Consider the following 18425-nt stretch of genomic DNA (forward strand, 5'->3'; position numbering starts at 1 on the left):
CTCCCCGTGCAGGGGGCCAGGTCCAATCCCTGGTTAGGGAACTAGATCCCACATGCGTGCCACAGCTAAGGAGCCGGTGAGCTGCAGCTTTTTATAAAGCCACAACTGAGGACCCGCCTGCTGCAACTAAGACTCAGGGCAGCCAAATAAATTAATGAATTTTAAAATAAATAAATTAAGACAAAATTTTTTTAAAGTTAAAAAAAAAAGATTTTTCACTTTGCTTTCAACAGTGGCTGAAAATAGATGAGAAAACAGGGAAAAGGTGCTCTAGAGTAGAAAGAGGGAGAGACAGTCTCCCCCAGGACTGAAAAAAAAATGAGGCTTCCAAACAGCTCTCAGGAGTTCATGTTATAATGCCTTTCAAGGGAGAGTAGAAATAAATCAATCTCTGTGCTGTGTCTTCATATAGAATATTTGCTGGGGAAGATTTATGATAAGCCTTTTGTATTTTTTATTACTACTTGCTTCTCCTAGTCTTCCAGATATCTGTAGGAAGCCTAGGGTTCAAATCTCATTTAAAAGCTGACATCATTTACCTGCACATTCTCTAAAATGTACACAAAATACCTAGGAAGACTTCATCACGACAGTTAATAGCCATCAGTTGCTAACATGCGGTGAGTACTTGCTATTTGCCAGATGCTGTACTAGGCACATTACATATTTTATTTCATTTCAGGTTTTGTGTTTTTTTTTTGCCACACCTTGAGGCTTATGGGATCCTAGTTCCTCAACCAGGGATCGAACCTGGGCCCTTAGCAGTGAAAGTGCAGTCCTACCCACTGGACTACCAGGGAAGTCCCTCATTTCAGTTTTGAAGTGAGGGTAGTCTTTCTGGGGACAGTGCCCTTAACCTGTAGAGTCTGCACTAACTCCAGGTAGTGTCGAATTGCATTGCAATATTAGAGCGCTAGATTCGCAAATGCCTGATTTGAGACTTGGACTTTATTTGGTTGGTGGAGGGAAGTCACAGAAGGTTTATGAGAAGCTAAATGACAGGATTAGTAACTGGGATTTTGGAAGACTAATCCAGCAGAGATGGAGGCCGGCCAGAGTTCTCCCTGAGTCCAAGGGCCCCAGGGTCATGCAGTTTCAACCTTGACCTGTGATGTTGGGCACCAAAGATGAGAAAGAGCCGCCATAAAGCATCCCTCCTATATCGGTGGGATTGGAGCCATCCCCAAAGCAGGCAGCCACAGAGCTGCAGAAAATGTTCACTCCTGGGAACAAACGGTCAGTGGTTCTTCCTGGTTCACCCTCTGCAGACACTGAGGAACCTGGAGCCCCTTTTCTTAAACTTCCTGTGCTCTTCAGCTTGCTTCTTTCCAGCAATAGTTAAACACTGGGAAATTGAGTTTCGACATTTCTTGAACATCCCCGGCAGGCTAGGCACTGCATTGTGTGCTCTCTCTCTCTGGATCTGATTTAGCCTTCACTGAAACCCTACCCAGGGTGATGACTTAATCCCTGGTCTGAGTGACTGGAGCCACGAAGTTCAGATGCATTTTGCAAGACAAAAACCTAAATCTATTTTGTGGCTGCCAATACACATTCTGACTTCACCACATCCGCGGTCATTCCAACCACAAACACAAAAGGTACTATAAATTCTTTTCCATGGGGTATTTGATTGCTTCTGGCATTATTCACTTCTTGATAAGTCAGCCAGTCCAAACAGCCAGTCCAGTTTTGTCACTGATCCCGAGAGCCCCATCGTGGTGTCCCTGACAGTGTCCTGATGGTGTTAGGTCTTAATTGTTAGCAGCAGTTTTTTTTTGTTTTTGTTTTCATAAACTGTTTTCTCATTGACTTTGATGAGAAAAAAGTTGAGAGAGATGCTAATGAAAAAGTTTAATTGCACTCAGAGAAGCAGCAGTCTTTCTTTTTTATTTAACATTTTAATTAAATGATGGGCACTAGAGAAAACCAAAGTACCCATAATTTCGTAAGATGTTGGTGTGTTTTCTCCCAGGCTTTTTTCTCTGCACCCACACATGCTTGAACTTAACTGGGATTACCTATTGTATGGTTTCACCCTTGGTCCCAGCAAGTAGCAGAGGCGTTGAAGAGGAAAGTTAGAAACTTACACTCAGCTAAAATTAACTCCATGCTTGTTTTGCTTTTGTGAAATATGCTTGCTGCCCTGAGAAAAACAGAAAAACAGGATGACCTAACAATCCAATGTAACTTTAAGATGTTTTGCTAAAAAATGGAATGTTCTGCACCTGCTCTTGTAAGTTTCTGTTTGGAAACTTCCATGCGCTGTAAACATGTGCACTATAAAAGTAAGGCTCACCCTGAGCTGGGGGCCCAGAACTTTGGAGTGTTAGCTCGTCTGGGGCTGCTGGCTTAATAAACCTGAGTTCTCCAACCCTCCGAGTGTGGTGCTTGGTTTTTCAACAGACAGATTTCTGCAACAGCACCACCTGGAGCTTGTCAAAAATGCAGACTCTCAGGCCCAACCCCAAACCTACTGAAGCAGAATCTGCATTTTAACAATGTCCCGGAAATTCATATGTGTAGTAAAGGTAGCATGGCTTTTCGCACTCTGCATTATATTGTAAGTATTCCCACAGGGCATTGAAAAATCTCCTAATGCATGATTTCTAATTGCATACTATTCCATCATGTGTATGAACCACAAGTCACTTACCTCTTCTCTTGTTTTCCATATTTTAAGTAACACTTCAGTGCACATCCTTGAATCTACTTTGCTCTGATTATTTCATTGGAGAAATTCCTAGAAGAGAAATAACATGGTCAAAGGCCTTGATGGTATAGAGAATGTTTTTCATGCTTTTTTGGCTGTTCAGCACCTTTTAAATACACTTCCTGTATTTGATCAATTTCCCACATGCAGGAGCCACCTCTCCTTGATAGAAACCAAAACTCACTTTCTTAGCCTTCCTCAAAGCTAAGGGTTGAACCTGTGATCTGAGCTCCACCGGTGAGGTGCACCGTGCAAGAGTGATTCAGAGGAGAGTGACAGCAGAGGGAGGTGCTGGGCGGAGTCCACTCTGGGGAGAGCATGATAGAGCAGGTGACAGCTGCAGCCTTTCGAGGTTGCATCTTCTGGGTCCTGAACCCGTCTGCAGCATGATCTGATGCCTGTGCCTAGTGGTGGAGGAGTGGGCTTTCGCCTAGAGCCTTGCCATGGTGGGCTTGGTCCTTGGCCCTTGTTGGGGGTGGCACGGGTGGTCTGCCAACTTTTTCATATCCTTAATGAATTTTTTATCTGCTTAAACTAAGAACCTGACTGATCCCCAAACATTTTCCATACTTTTGATACACATGGCTGTAAATTTTGTAGACTTTTTTTTTCTTTTACGTAACTGAAATTTAATAGAGCATTGACACAAGGGCAGAATTTAACTAAAAAGTAAAGTATAGAAGCTTAGGAAGCTTTACAAACACTTCCACAGAAGCACAAGGCTCACCTTAGTACTCGTCTAGTCACTAATTATACCACTGTCATATCCAGTGGGCTGGATTCTCATAGTGCACAATCCATTTTCACATCCAGTGTTTAAAGTAAATTCTACATCAAGTCAGTATCATTTTCTGAGAACTAGGTCTAGATTATGTCAGATGCCACGTGTTATGTATTGCATTTATTTATTTTATTAAGATCTAATTCATATACCACAACATTTGTCATTCTAAAGTGTGCAATTCGGCGGTTTTTAGGATACTCACAAGTGTGTGCAACCATCACCACGATCTAATTCCAGAGTATTTTCATCACACCAAAATGACACCCCATACTCATCAACAGACACTCCCCATCCTCCTGTCCCAACTAGTTAGTGTCAGTAACTAATCTACTTTTTGTCTCTATGGATTTGCCTATTCTGGACCTTTTACGTAAGTGGAATTATACGATATGTGGCCTTTTGAGTCTGGCTTCTTTCACTAGCATAACGTTTTCAAGCTTCATCCACATTGTGGGATATATCAGTACTTTGTTTTATAAGGCCGTGTAATATTCCATTGCAAGGATAGACCATATTTGTACATCTATTTATCGATTAATAGACACTGGATTGTCTCTATTTTTTGGCTATTAAGCATAATGAGGCCATAAATATTTGTGCAGAATTGTTTGCAGGAACATGTGTTTTTAAATCTCTGGGTGTATACTTAGGGGTGAAATTGATGGGTCATACCATAACACTGTGTTTAACTTTTTGAGGAGCTGCCAAACTGCTTTCCATAGTGGCTGCAGGCACCCTTTCAAGTTCCTGCCAGCAATGTATGAGATTTTTAATTTCTCCACATCCTTGACAACACTTACTAGTGTCCTTTTTTTTTTTTTTTTTTTGGATGATAGACTTTCTAGTATGGGTGAAATGGTATCTCGTGGTTTTGAATTACATTCCCTTAATGTCTAATGATGTTGGTCATCTTTTCATGTGCTTATCGGCCATTCGTGTATCTTTGTAAGAAAATGTCTATTCAAACTCTTTTGCTGATCTTTAAATTGGGTTATTTGTCTTTCTGTTGTTGAATTTTAAGAGTTTCTTGGGGCTTCCCTGGTGGCGCAGGGGTTAAGAATCCGCCTGCCAATGCAGGGGACTTGGGTTTGATCTCTGCTGCAGGAAGATCTCACATGCTGTGGAGCAGCTAAGCCTGTGCGCCACAACTACTGAGCCTGCGCTGTAGAGCCCACGAGCCACAAGGACTGAGCCCATGCGCTGCAACTACTGAAACCCGTGCACCTAGAGCCTGTGCTCCGTGACAAGAGAAGCCACCGCAATGAGAAACCCACACACCGCAGCGAAGAGTAGCTCCTGCTCGCCACAACTAGGAAAAGCCCGCACGCGCGCAGCAACAAAGACCCGATGCAGCCAAAAATAAAATAAATAAATAATAAAATAAATTTAAAATAAGAGTTTCTTATATATTCTTGATGCTAACCCTTATGAAAAATATGACTTCCAAATATTGTTTGTAGTTTGTCTCTTCACTTTCTTGGTTGTATTCTTTGATGCACAGACGTTTTTAATTTTGGTGAAGTACCATTTATCTATTTTTTTTTAATTTTGTTCCTTGTGCTTTTGGTGTCATATCTAAGAAACTATTTTCTAATAGTTCATGGAGTTATACACCTATGTTTTCTTCTAAGAATTTTATACTTTTAGCTCTTACCTTTGGGTCTTTGATCCATTTTTTAGGTTAATTTTTGTATATGATATGGGTATGAGTCCAAATGTATTCTTTTGCATGTGGCTATCTATTTGTCCCAGCACCGTTTGTTGAAAAGACTATTCTTTCCCTATTAAATAGTCTTGACATCCTTCTCAATCAGTTAATACAATAGCATCAAAAAGAATAAAATACTTAGGAATAAACTTAACCCAGGAGGTAAAAGAGTCATACGCTGAAAACTACAAAACGTTGCTGAAAGAAATTAAGGAAGACACCAATAATTTTTTTTAAATTCTCATGTTCATAGATTGCAAAGCTTACTTTTATTAAGATGTCAATACTGCTGAAAGCAACCTACAGATTGAATGCAGTCACTATCAAAATTCCAATGGTTCGTTTTTCAAAAATGAAAAAATCCACCCTAAAATTCATGTGGAATCTCAGTAGACCCTGAATAGCCAAAATAATTTTGAAAAAGAGGAACAAAGTTGGAAGTCTCACACTGATTTCAGAAGTTATTACAAAGCTACAGTAATCCAACAGTGGCATAAAGTCATATAGCATAGACATTTAGACCAATGGAATAGAATAGACAGCCCAGAAATAAACTCCTATATATATATGGTAAAATGATTTTTGACAAGGGAGCCAGGACCATTCAATGGGGAAAGAATAATCTTTTCAACAAATGGTATTGGGAAAATTGGATATCCATATGCAAAAGAATGAAGTTGAACCCTTACATTATACCATATACAAAAATTAACTCAGATGGATCAAAGACCTAAACGTAAGAATTACAACTATAAAACTCTTAGAATAAAAGACAGGGGAAAAGCTTCATGACATTGGATTTGGCAACAATATTTTTTTGAATGTGACACCAAAAGTACAGGTAACAAAGAAAAATAGACAAATTGGACTCATCAAAATTAAAAACTTCAGTGAATCAAAGGACACAATCAGAGTGAAAAGGCAACCCACAGAATGAGCAAACAAAATTAATGGGTAAACAAAATGAATGACAGATGAATGGATAAACAAATGTGGAATACAATGGAATATTACTCATCTTAAAAAGGAAGGAAATTGTCACATGCTACAACATGAATGAACCTTGAGGATATTATGTTAAGTGAGATAAGCCAGTCATGAAAGAACAAATATTGTATGATTTCAGTTATATGAGGTCCCTAGAAGTAGTCGAATTCATAGAGGTAGAAAGTAGGGACTTGGGGAAGGAGGGAAATGGGAAGTTATTGTTTAATGGGTATAGAGTTTCAGTTTTGCAAGATGAAAAGTGTTCTGGAGATGGATGGTGGTGATGGGTGCACAGCAATGTGAATGTACTTAATGCCATAGAACTGTACACTTAAAAATGGTTAAGATAGTAAATTTTATGTTATAGGTATTTTACTACAATCAAAATCTTTTAAAAAATCAATTGACCATACATGTATGAGTTTATAGAAGCTTTGAAAAAATACTTTTAAGTACATCTTTCAGATGTACAAAGAAAATGCTATGCTTAGTTCAAAATAAATCACAAGAACCCATCTAAAGTGAAGTTCTAGAACTCTGGTGGTACTTTCCAGAACTTCACTTTCAGGATTACATTCTTGTCTTGTCTCCTTCCCAAGGTGTAGCTGTTGGAGCCTCGCTGTTTAAAGTGTAGTTTCTGGACACTTGGGAGTTTGTTAGAAAATTTTTGGCCCCAATCCTGACCCACTGAATCAGAATCTCTGGGGCTGAGGTCCAGGAATCTGTTTTAGCAACTCTCCAGGTGATTCTATGATCACCAAAATTTGAGAAGCACTGCCCTAGAGCAAGGAGCAGTGAACTATTCCTGTAAAGAGTCAGAGAGATCATTGATTGAGTCAAAGCAAATATTTTGGGCTTTGTGGGCCAAGAGGCAAAATCAAGAATGTTACGTATGTACTTTTGAAACGAGAGTAAACAAATTTCCACGAATTTTTATTGACAAAATTTTAAATATCATCATAATATTTAGGAACAATTTTTTTGTAATACAGGTTTACTAATGAGTGGAATGGATTTTTTTTGGATAACATTTCACTGACTTGGAATTCATCAAATCAATTCCAAATGTTCATCTGTGAAAACCATTCTTAGCTCACAGGCTGCTTAAAAAAAAACAAAACACAGCGAAACAAAAAACAGGCAAAGGTTTAGATCTGGCCTGTGACCATACTTTGCCAACCTGTCCTAGCATATGGTAACCTCCAATGTTTTAGTAGCTTGGCTAGTGGCAAGCTATTGCTTTTGCTTTCATCTTAGTTTTAATTTGAGCAATTACCTCTCTCCCATTCCATGCAATCCTGACACTGTTGCCCCAGCTGGAGCAATCAAGTTGTCCCCGAGGAATTTGAATCTGGAGGGAGTCATCAGTGGGGGAGAGCAGTGGCCACAGAAGGCTTGTGATGACAGGGCCCTGAATTAATTCCTGCCACGAGGATCACTGCAATTCAAGGCCTTGTGGGATTTCCAAGAATCACACCCCGCTGTCCCTGCTCTAAGACCTGCGGAGAGTGTGCTGGATCTCTTTATTGATTCTGTTTAGCAGCATCTACTAATGACCCTTAAATCCTGTGCAAATGTATTTGAAGTGGCCCCAGGGGTTACAAATCTGGATGTTCTCTCTCCAGCAACAGCACCACTGCCCCACCGCCTGCAGGAGTTTCCATTCCGCTTACTATTAAACATTTATTTATTGCATATCGATATGTGCCAGGAAGGGGACCTTTTCTCGGCCTGTTTGAGTCATAGGATTGTAAACCCGTACCTATCAACTGGAAAGCAATCAGGCAATATATGTCAGGAGCCACAGAAATGTCCTCCTTCTGGAAAAATAAATAATCCTAAATAGGGAAAAATCCATCTGGGCACAGACGTTTGATATCCAAGGTGGACACAACCACCTGCCTTGCATCCCCTCTGTCCTCTGAGTGGAGGACCCTGAACATAATCAGCCTCTCTGGTTACGGTGGATTCTCAAGGTATCACTCTAATGATTTATGATATTAAAAGACTCCCTCTCCATTAGGGTTGATGACAGAGAGGGGAAAGAGGCTGACAGGGCCAGAGAATCCCATCCACCATGTTTACAATAATGAAAAAATTATAAACCATCAGATGTTCTAAATGCCTGCTGGCACAGCCAAAGTCACGACCCAGGGTAGCATCATCCCAGGGGCTGGGCCTGGTGGGAGAGGTACTCCAAGCAAAAAGGCATCCGCTCTGAGGATGGGTGCCAGACTCAGCCTGAGAAGGTAGGTCAAGGGCCAGTCCTGGAGAAGCATTTTGAATTACTTTGGTTTTTTTAAAACTGGGTATAAGCATGGGGGCTGTCTGGAGAGCCATTGTTGCAGGTCTAATATTCTCAGTGGGTCTCAAATTTAGATTTCTGCTATTACTCCCAGATGCAGTTGCATGCTTAGTCCCAGAGAGCAACTGTGACAAGACCAAAAGAGGACATTTGTCACTTGGCCTTGATCTTGTCTCCCACCTCTGGACAGTCAGTACCACCTGTGATGCCTTATGGATTTGTACTTTCTTGTGAGTTTCATGACAATATTTCACCATATTATTGTCTGATAAGAGTATTGAATTAATCTGTTCAGTGTAAATATTAAAATACCTGGCAATCTTTATTACCCTCTTTTGTCATTTCTTCATTTTATAATATACTAGCAACTTCAAAAATGGATGGGAATTCAGGTTTATCCAGGCTTTGAGGTGTCAGTTCTGAGGGTTGAGTGTGACATACCAACTGGGAGACAAAGTGAAAAGTCTGGAGCAGTGAGAAGAATTCAGAAAGATATCAGTGAGTAAGGGACTGGATTGAGAGGGCCAGGATTTGGGGCTTGAACAGGATAGGACATAGTGGCTAGTGGGTGGGTCAGAGGATAACAGCCAATCCTTAAGGAAACCACAGCCCATCATCCCAATGGCCTGGGGAAGCCATTAGGAATAATGGTTATAAAGACCCTGCAGCAACATGGAAAATGCTTATGTTATGATGCAGAATACGTAACTTTATGGACCTGTAACACATACACACACACACACACACACACACACACACACACACGAAGCAAGACTAAGGAATTACACTTAAATGCAAGCTGTGCTTGTGTTGACTGGGACGGGTGGGATTGTGGGTGGGTTTATTTGCTCTGTATTTTAAATAAAATAATAGCCCAAGTCCGGAGATAACTGAGTCATCTCAGACCCCCTGGGAGAAGCTGAGGGTGTGCCAAATTCCCACCACCTGGCCAGGAAGGTCTGGAAAGGCTGAGTGTCTCCCTGGCCCTTTCCTGGGGCCCTGAGCCACTTTCCTTGAAGGGCCAGGCAGGAATTGGGGCAGATGCTGAAGCTGGCAAGGCCCAGCTGTGTGGGAGCCACATGCTCTGGCTCCTGCCCTGGTGCCAGCTCCTTCACTGCCCATCTGGCCGCCCCACCTGGCACATGCCCACATCCCCAGCCAACTGGGCCCAAGGTACCTCCAGGACACCAGATCTTCCTCACTGATGTGTTGGGCAAAGAATCTACTTCCTGTTCCAGATCCTCGGGAGACCCCCTGGGGAGGTCCTCAGAGCCTGGGCGGCTGTGGCCCGTGCTCTGAGCCCCACCCATGGGCCTGAGCCCCCCTCACCCCCCTCAGCTTTTCCCAGCTGATGCCTTCTCCGGGTATCTCAGCATGGGTTCCCAAGCAGGCAAGGAGATTTTCTTGAGGCCAAGGCATTGCTGGGCCTCTGCACTCAGGCTGGGCCCCTGCAGGGCTGCACACCTAAACTCTATACCTGTCCCACTGCCTTCCTCCTGGCGCTCCCACCCCTTTAACCTTTTAGGAAATGTAGGAGATAAGGACTGGGAACCTGAATTTTGAACAAGCTCTGAAGCACAGCAAACCAAACCAGTGGCTGAATGGCTTCCATGCCGGGGAGCCCGTCTCCCTCCCTGGAGCCCCCACCCGTGCTGGGCACTGGCTGGCACTGCGGGCTCCTTGTTCCTTAGATACTCCGTGACTCCATGAGGAAGACATGGCAGGTGACGGGACCTGCAATATGGGTTTGTACCAAGCCCTCTGGGAGCCCTGAGGGGAGCAGGGCTCTCAGAGAGGAAAGGTTTCTCAGGGAACTTCAGATCCTGAAATCTAAATAAAGTTGACCCGGCTAAAGAAGGGAGCAAGGGCACTGCAGATCAAGGGCACAGCATGGGCGGGACGTGATGGGGAAGGGTAAACAGGGGCCAGGGCCAGGGCCTGGGCGGAGGTGGAGGACGGGAGGCTGGGGAGATGAGGGGCAGGTCCTCGTGCTGGTTTGTATTATGGTAACTTGGTTAGTTTGGGAATGACATTTCCCAGAATCGCTTTCTGCATATAGGTCTGGGTTACAATTGGTCAAAAGAGGAACGTCCACAAGATTTGGAAAAGTAAAGTGAAGCCGTGATGACTCTGAGCACTGTGACTGTCAGATGCCCTGAGGGACAGAGGCAGAGCTGTCCCACCCCGCTCTGCTTGTCCTCGTATCCTTCGCTCCCTGTCCACCTGCTGGCCTTGCGGAGCCACGGACTCCCGCAGACGTCTCCACAAGCTCCCTTCACGGCCCACGTTGGGCAGCTGGATGTGCTTGGCTTCTCAGATTTCCCTGCAAGCTCAAACTTGTCACCCGTGGGAAGACTGGTGAGTGATACTTTCTCTGATGGTCCAAATCCCCTTTCAGAACATCACTTCCCCAGCTCCTCCCACTGTGGGGTAAGGCCTATAGTAAATTCCTTATTCCCACATACCCTGCTTCCCTGGCTGGATCCTTATGAATACAGTCTTTATCATGAGTCCCTTTTTAAGAGCAAAAAAAAAAAATCTCCATAAGCATCTCCCCTAAAACGTTCCCATGTGTGTGCGTGCGCGTGCACACACACACACACACACACACACACACATGGCTCACCCGGGGTAGACCTCTTAATATCCAGGGCTGGAGAAGAAGCAGGGCTTCTCACACTCAAATGCTAGGAAAGCTGTGTCCTCTTTCAGACCACCTGCCAGGAGGAGGGGGAGGTGGGTCTGGCCCTTCAGCTCCTGGTCTTGTCTAGAAGTCTTGGAGGGCTGTCCCATGGTTTATCCTTCTGGAACGCGGTCATGCTGCTTAAAGACGAGATCACACCACTGGATGCCTGGGGCTCTTCCTATCCCAGGGGTCTCCAAACTCCAATCCAGAGAGATGAGATCCTCCTAGCTGGGCTCCTGAGGCAAAGCTGGGTCAATTTATATCCTTCAAGTTTGGCTGCTCCTGCACATCCATGTCACAGAATTTTCAAATCAGGGTCTTCTCTGAAGCCCTGAGCAGGACAGTCAGCCCCTGTCCTCATGAAGCTTCCAGTCTAACAGAGAACATAGACAGTAAATTGGCAATGAAAGGGCACCAGGCCAAGGGCAAAAGAAGGGAAAGTACAATCTGCCAGGAGAATACAGGGGAGGGTCCCAGCCCAGGCCAGGAAGATCGGCGGGGCTTCCAGGAGGAAGTGATGTGAGCTGAGGCAAGAGTAGCAGGTGATGCAGGAAGAGGCTTTTAGGTGAGGGACCAACTGCGTGAAGGCTGGAGATGTGAGAGAGTGTGGGTCTTGGGGGATGTGAGAGGTGCCTAGCGAGGCACCTGGGAGGTTGCCATGCAGTGGGAAGAGAAGGAGCTGGAACTAGGAGGTCTGATCAGGTTTGGCCTAAGGCCTGGATGAGGTGAGGGTCACCATCCTGAGGCCACAGTGCTAAGCAGAGGAGGGGCAGGATCAGATTCCACTCCTTTGGGAAGACTGGCTTGGAGGAGGTGAGTCCAAGAGACCTGGAGAACCTTGGAGGTGGAGACAGGGGAGAGGGTGCCTGAATCAGCAGGTAGCACTGGAGAGAAATGAGTGGATTCAAGGGACATTTGGCAGATAGAAGAAGGTAGACACCACATACATGGTGGTCGGTGGGTTGGATGTAGGGAATGAGGGGGCGGGGAAGTCAGGGGGCGGGGGGCGGGGAGGCGGGGATCCCGGGTGTCTGGCTTCAGCCCCTGAGGGGTTGGAGGCACCCAGCTAGTCAACCAAGCAGAAGCTGCGGAGTGAATGAGCCCCATCCTGACTTCAGAGGGTGTGCCTGGGTCTCCCCAGACAGCGTGACAGGACCAGGAGAACAGGAAATGGGTTCTGGGAACGGTACTGTTAGTAAAATGCAGTCTCTGATGAAGGTGTGAGTACTGGGCGGGAAAACAGGGAAATTCAGTGATTAAGGGAGGTAAGCATCTTGTGCTAAACAAAGAAAAGCTCAAAACTTTTTTCCAGGTCTGGGGTCTCTTACCCCCTCTCCAGAAGGAGGGCTGTGTGAGCCGACCACAGCTCGGCTGTGTTTGTGATCCAGTATTTAAATGACACCTGCAATGATCCTATTAACATCAATAGTAGAGGGCGTGTGCTGGCGGCCCCCTTACCCCTTGCCAGTTCATTCATTTACAAACATTTCCTGAGCCCTGCTGTGTGCCAGGCTCCTGGGTCTCAGCACAGGGCACAGGGTGGAGAGGAGACCAGCTGGCCCCTGCGTAATAGAGCTTACGACTGGGCAGCAGCAGCAGACATGATGTGACACTAATGCAAAGCGATGAATTGCAACAAGGGTTGGGAAAGAGAACAGCAGAGTCCTGTTCCAGATGGGGAGGTCAGGGAAGGCCTCGGAGGAGGTGACAGTGGAGCTGAGGTTGGAGGGCAGAGAATTCAGGAAGCGCATTCTAGGCCGAGGGAACAGCATTGCCATAAGCTACGAGCCAGTGCTTTCGAGGAACTCAGAGAGCAGAGTGGGTGGAGCGGGGAGCCAGGACCGGGTGTGGGTGAGGGGCACTGACAGCAGACGCCGCCGGGGCTGGAGCGGAGGTGGGGGCTGGCTGTGCAGGAATTGGACTATTTCCACAAAGTCAGGACAAATGACTCCTCAGGGCCTTCGTTACCCCAGGTTTCAATGACACTTTAAAGAGCCATCCTGACTCTGAGGGTCGTAAAAGGCTGGGGAGTCTGTTTCCATCTGCAGCTCGTCTTAAGGGCACCCGGGCTCTCATGGAACAGGTGACCCGGAAGATGCCCCTGGGTGCCCTACAAACTGTCCAGCAACATTTTTGGAAAATGTTCCCTTTTAGATCCAGCTTCTCTTAGCCAAATTGACCAGGGAAAAATAAGTCCCCACAAATAGCGATCACCAGCCAGCAAAGAGAGTCATTATCTTAAATTGAGGCTGGTTTCTAAGAAAAAAGAAAAGAGGAGGGAGCCCCAAATGCCACTAGGCCAAAACCTCACCCCAACCCACCCCCAGAGCATACGTGAGTGAGGACGGTAGCTCCAGCACCCTCCTTGTAAGGACGGGGCTCAACACGGACCTCTGTGTGAAGGGAAGGAAACAGGCAAAGGAAGGAAAGCCAGAGATTAGAGAAGCTGACAGATGTAAATAGCCTCAGAGGAGCCAAGCTGTCCCGGCGCTCCTCCCCAGGGAGACTTTTGTACCAAGGAATCTGGTTGCCTGAACGAAAAATGATATTTATTTCTTTAGTCAGAGCTGAGCTGTTTTCTTCAGACATAGAAATAACCTCACACCACAACACCAAATTGTTGGCCAAGTGATAGAGGTATCTGTAATTTGCACGCTTGATAATGTCCTGGGTAAACAACCATGGACTTGGTTTTCTTGGGAGGGGCCCCACTGCCCCCAACAACATTGCAAAGCTACAGAAGGACTTGAATGAAAGAAATGCTCTTGCCTGCTGCTGAGCTGGAAGGAAGCTGGAGTTTTCATTACTGCTCAAATCACGCCCTACTGTCCAAACATCCATTAATTCAATAAACAATTATTAAGCACTGACTCTGGCCAAGCCTGTGCAAAGGCACTGGGGCTAAAAATGTGCAAAGGCTGGGACTCTGCCTTCCACAGATTCACAATCTGTAGGGAAGGTAGCCAGGTTCAGCCCATGTGATGCCCTATGATGCAGTACGTACATGGCACAGTGGTCTGCCCCCACAGAGGAGGCAGCATTTGAGACTCGAAGATGAAGAAAACTTTCCAGGTCAGAGAAGTGGAAGGAGGGTGTCCTCGGCAGACTTAACAGCATGTGTAAGAGCACAGAAGTTTAAAACTATCTGGACTTTTTGGAAATTAAAAGAAATACAATATTGCAGGGAATAAAGTGTGAAGGAGGCCGATGGTCTAATGTGTGGCTGGACAGGTAGACAGAAACCAGAGGCTCAGGAGTTTGGAGTTTAGGTAATAGAGAGACATGGAGGAACTCTGAGCAGGGAAGCAACAAGATTAGTTTTTTATGTTAGAACGCTCACTCCTTTCTGTCTTGAACAAACTCTATGCCATAACAGGAAAACAATGCAGGCATTATAGCATTGCTTGTGAAAACATTGGAAACAAAATAAGTGTCCACCAGAAGAAAAATGGATAAGCAAATAGTGATATAGTCACAAAATGTAACAGAGTTCAGCAGTTAAAAATGATCCAACATGGCTAGATCTTAAAAGCATAATTTTGAGTTAAAAAAAAAAAAGGTAAGCTTCAGAGCAAGTATAGTATGATAAAATGCATGTAAAATTTAAAACCACGCATATTTGTATATGGTTATAAATAATATACATGTAGAAAAGCATAGAAACATGGGTTGTTGCTTCTAGAGGGTGAAAGAAAGGCATGGGGAAGGGGAGAAATACAGAGAACTTTTGTCTATAATGTTCTATTTGTTTTTTATATAAAAAAGAAATAATGGAGCAAAGGTTTTTTTTTAGGTGAACTTCGTTTTTTAAAAAACAGAAAAAGGTCCACCTGGTAGTGATATAGAGGGTGGAAGGGGGGAGATGGGAGAGAATGGACCGCAAGCTGGCCTCTTTGCCTCCACACATCTTCTTCTGGATAGAGGAGAGCTGGAGGCAGATCTTGGGGGACCCCCAGAGAGCAATGCATACAGAAAACATCCCACCTTCTTGGGTGGCTGTTGGCCTCTGGGTAGAGCTGAGGTGCAATCCTGGCCTCATGTCTGGCGTCCCTGGAAGACAAGGGGCTCTGTCTTGTCCAGAACTGGGCACAGCTGTGATCTGATGTGACTTCTGGATCTCAGCATCATTCTTAGTCCCCAGATGCCAGTATTGTTCTTGGACATCTGCTAACCAAAGGGCAGAAACAGGAGGCTTGTAGAATATCTGGGAACATTTGACATTGTATATTCAGAGTAAAGATGGTGGGTGTGTGTGCACGCATGCACCCACGCGTGACCACATGTACAAAACCAAAGAGTAGACTGAAAGCCAGTCTTCTAGGAGGGAGTTTACAGTGGATGCTATCATGAGTGAGCTCCTTGATGGGAACATTCTTATCCAATTCCGAGAAGTAAGAATGTATCTTTCTAGAAGGAATTCATTTCTAGACTCCTGCTTACCCTTCAGATCTTCATCCCCTGATCCAGGCTCTTAGTATAAACATGTATACTTCTACATATATGTGTATGTCTGGGCTAGAACTACAGCCGGAAAGAGCAATCAACACGTGCACATTTGCATTTTCCCAAGCGCAGCTAATCCTTGTTTCCCTCCCAGGCTGGATTTTGTGGGCATCCACTAAAGGAAAACTGAAGACTTTTCTGCTATTATGTATGAATTTCATAACATATGTGTGTCCTAGAAAGAAGACATCTGCCCGATGCCTGCGACCTTATTTAAGAAAACCTATCCTGTGCTTTAAGAATAAAGGCGTGTTGGAAAAAAAAAAGAATAAAGGCATGCATAGCTACATAATTAATAGTATGCAAATTACTCTTTTCCAGGGGCCAATTGGTCTTTAACATACAGAGGCAGGAGAACATGCAAAGAGAGTCTCTTTCTCCTACACACACACACACACACACACACACACACACACACACACACACCCCTCCGCACTATAATTAGAATCACCGCACTGGCTTCCAGATCAGGGGTTAGGAGTCTTGGCATGGAGACGCCTGAAAGGCACCCAAGGCAATTAGTGGTGTCGCTTCTCCACCCCCTCCATACCTTCAGGGCCTTTGCACTTGCCGTACCCTCCGGGCACACGCATCCCCCGTCCTTGTGTGCCTCACTCCCTCACTGTACTTAGGTTTCATCTCAAATACCACCTCCTTAGAGAGGCCTGGGCTGGCCACCCCCGCGTCTCTCTGTCTGCTCACCAGCTTTATTTTTCTTTACAGAGCTTTTCACTCCTGGGCATTATGCTAAGCATTTCCTTGTTATCTGACATCCATCCGCCTGCCAGCACTAGACCGTGAGCTTCGAGAGGTTCCGTGATGGCGACCACGTGCCCAGAGCCTAGGGCGGTGCCAGGCACCCTGCCAATACCCAGTCAATTTCAGCGGAACAAATGAGTGATTATTCCTCTTCTCCTCGACACGTCCATCTTCTCCTTTCTCCTATTTCCTCTCCTGTCCTCATCTCTCCTGCCTCCGCCTTCAAACTGCTGTCAGGATCAACCCTCAGGAAGTTGTCAGGCAAGTGAGGTTTGTGGTCTGGGCTCCTCTTTTTCCATCTCCCTTTCTCGCTCTCCCTCACGGGTACCCGTCACCTACCTGCAGCTCCCCACTGTCAGCTCTGGCCTTCTTGGTGGGCAGGACCCAAGCTCAGGCAGCCCAGGTGATTGGAGGGAAATTGGGATCTGGGGCAGGGGGAGGTTGTAAGAAAGGCAGGACTTAGTCTCCAAAGCAGCTCTGCCAGGCTGGTGGAGGATGGAACCTCATTTGGGCACCCTTCGATACCTGCGACCCAGCACCTTGCCTTTCCCATGGGAGTCAGTGCCACCTTATGGGGACTTAGCCCCTCCCTCCTTGCTAGTGGATGCCCCTCTCTCCTGCCTCTATTGACAGGATCTACCCCCACTCCACACTTCTCTCCTTCCTGGCTTCTGCTTCCTTGTGTAATAAAAGCAGATAGAGGGAGCCCGCTGCACGCCAAGTCCCATGCTGGCATCGCCCCACCCCAAATGGCGTGGGCACCCCTTGCTCCTTTTCCTTCCGTTGCCTCTCCTCTCTGCCCCACTGAGTCCTGTCAACCTTCAAAGCTCAGCTGGACCCCACCCCTGCCTTATTCCCTGAAGCTCCCCATCCTGTCCTGACTCTACCACTCTGGTGGCAAATGGTCACATACTCCATATTGGTACCTAGTGCCCTCATTTCCCACTTGACCCCCAGCAAGATTACAAACTGCTTGAGGGTAGGAGCTGTGTCTTATCCTCAGAAACCTAAGATAAAACAATCCGGGCAAGCAGCCTCTTTGTACAGAAGTCAGATCTTCCCCTTCCTCCTCCTACCACCATCCATACATCCCAGTCCATTCCATCCACCTAATCTCATGAGGGAAGAAATCGTAAATAAACTGAACAATGACTATGCATCCACAGTGCATATGAGGCGCCTACTGCCTGCTGGGTGCTGGGAGCACCCTGGGAGCAGCGCCAGACAAGAGTCCCTGCACGCAGGGAGCATCCCAGACCGAGGACCAGCATTTTGAAATCGGTAACTGGGCCCCAGCCACTCCATAGAAAGTTGCATCTCTTAACAGCAGGGGGACCATATAGTTTATGGTCCAAACCAGGACATTTTTGCAACTAAAAGGGGGAGCTGTTAATAATTACACTGAGCCAATTGGTGTTCTGGACAAACCAGGCTCATGTCACATAATTAAGAGCACCAGTCCCTGCCTCCTGCCCCTCTGGCCACAAAAGGAACTTCAGCTATTAGTCTAAGCTGCCAGACAGGAGCCTCTGCCTGCCCTTGAACAAGGGAGAAGACGGAGGATGCACTCCAGGAATGGGTGGGGGAGGGGAGGGCAGGAAGGACCGCAGGCCCCAGAGCTAGAATCTGTGATCAGGAACTAGGGCAGGCCTTCGTCTGGGATCAGGTAGGAGGGGTGTGGGATATGGTACCAGCCTCCAGCTGCTGTGTCTTTGAGCTTGGCTCACACGCAGGTGGCTTTGGCAGGCTCTCCACCCGCCCCAGCTGCCCAAGTCCTGCCTGCTTCAAGAAAAACAGGGACGTTTGGGTCCCTGTGGCTTCTTTGAGTTTCTTTTGCTCTACCTCTTTGTGCAAAGGTGGTCTGGCTTATACTAGCAATAGAGGTAGAGCCCTGTGGAGTTGTGTGTGTGTGTGAGAGAGAGAGACAGAGAAAGACAGAGAGACCTATTTCCCTCTGTCCCTCTGTCTGTCTAACTCTCA

Source organism: Hippopotamus amphibius, chromosome 17 (genome assembly GCF_030028045.1).
Source record: "Hippopotamus amphibius kiboko isolate mHipAmp2 chromosome 17, mHipAmp2.hap2, whole genome shotgun sequence".
NCBI lineage: Eukaryota > Metazoa > Chordata > Mammalia > Artiodactyla > Hippopotamidae > Hippopotamus > Hippopotamus amphibius.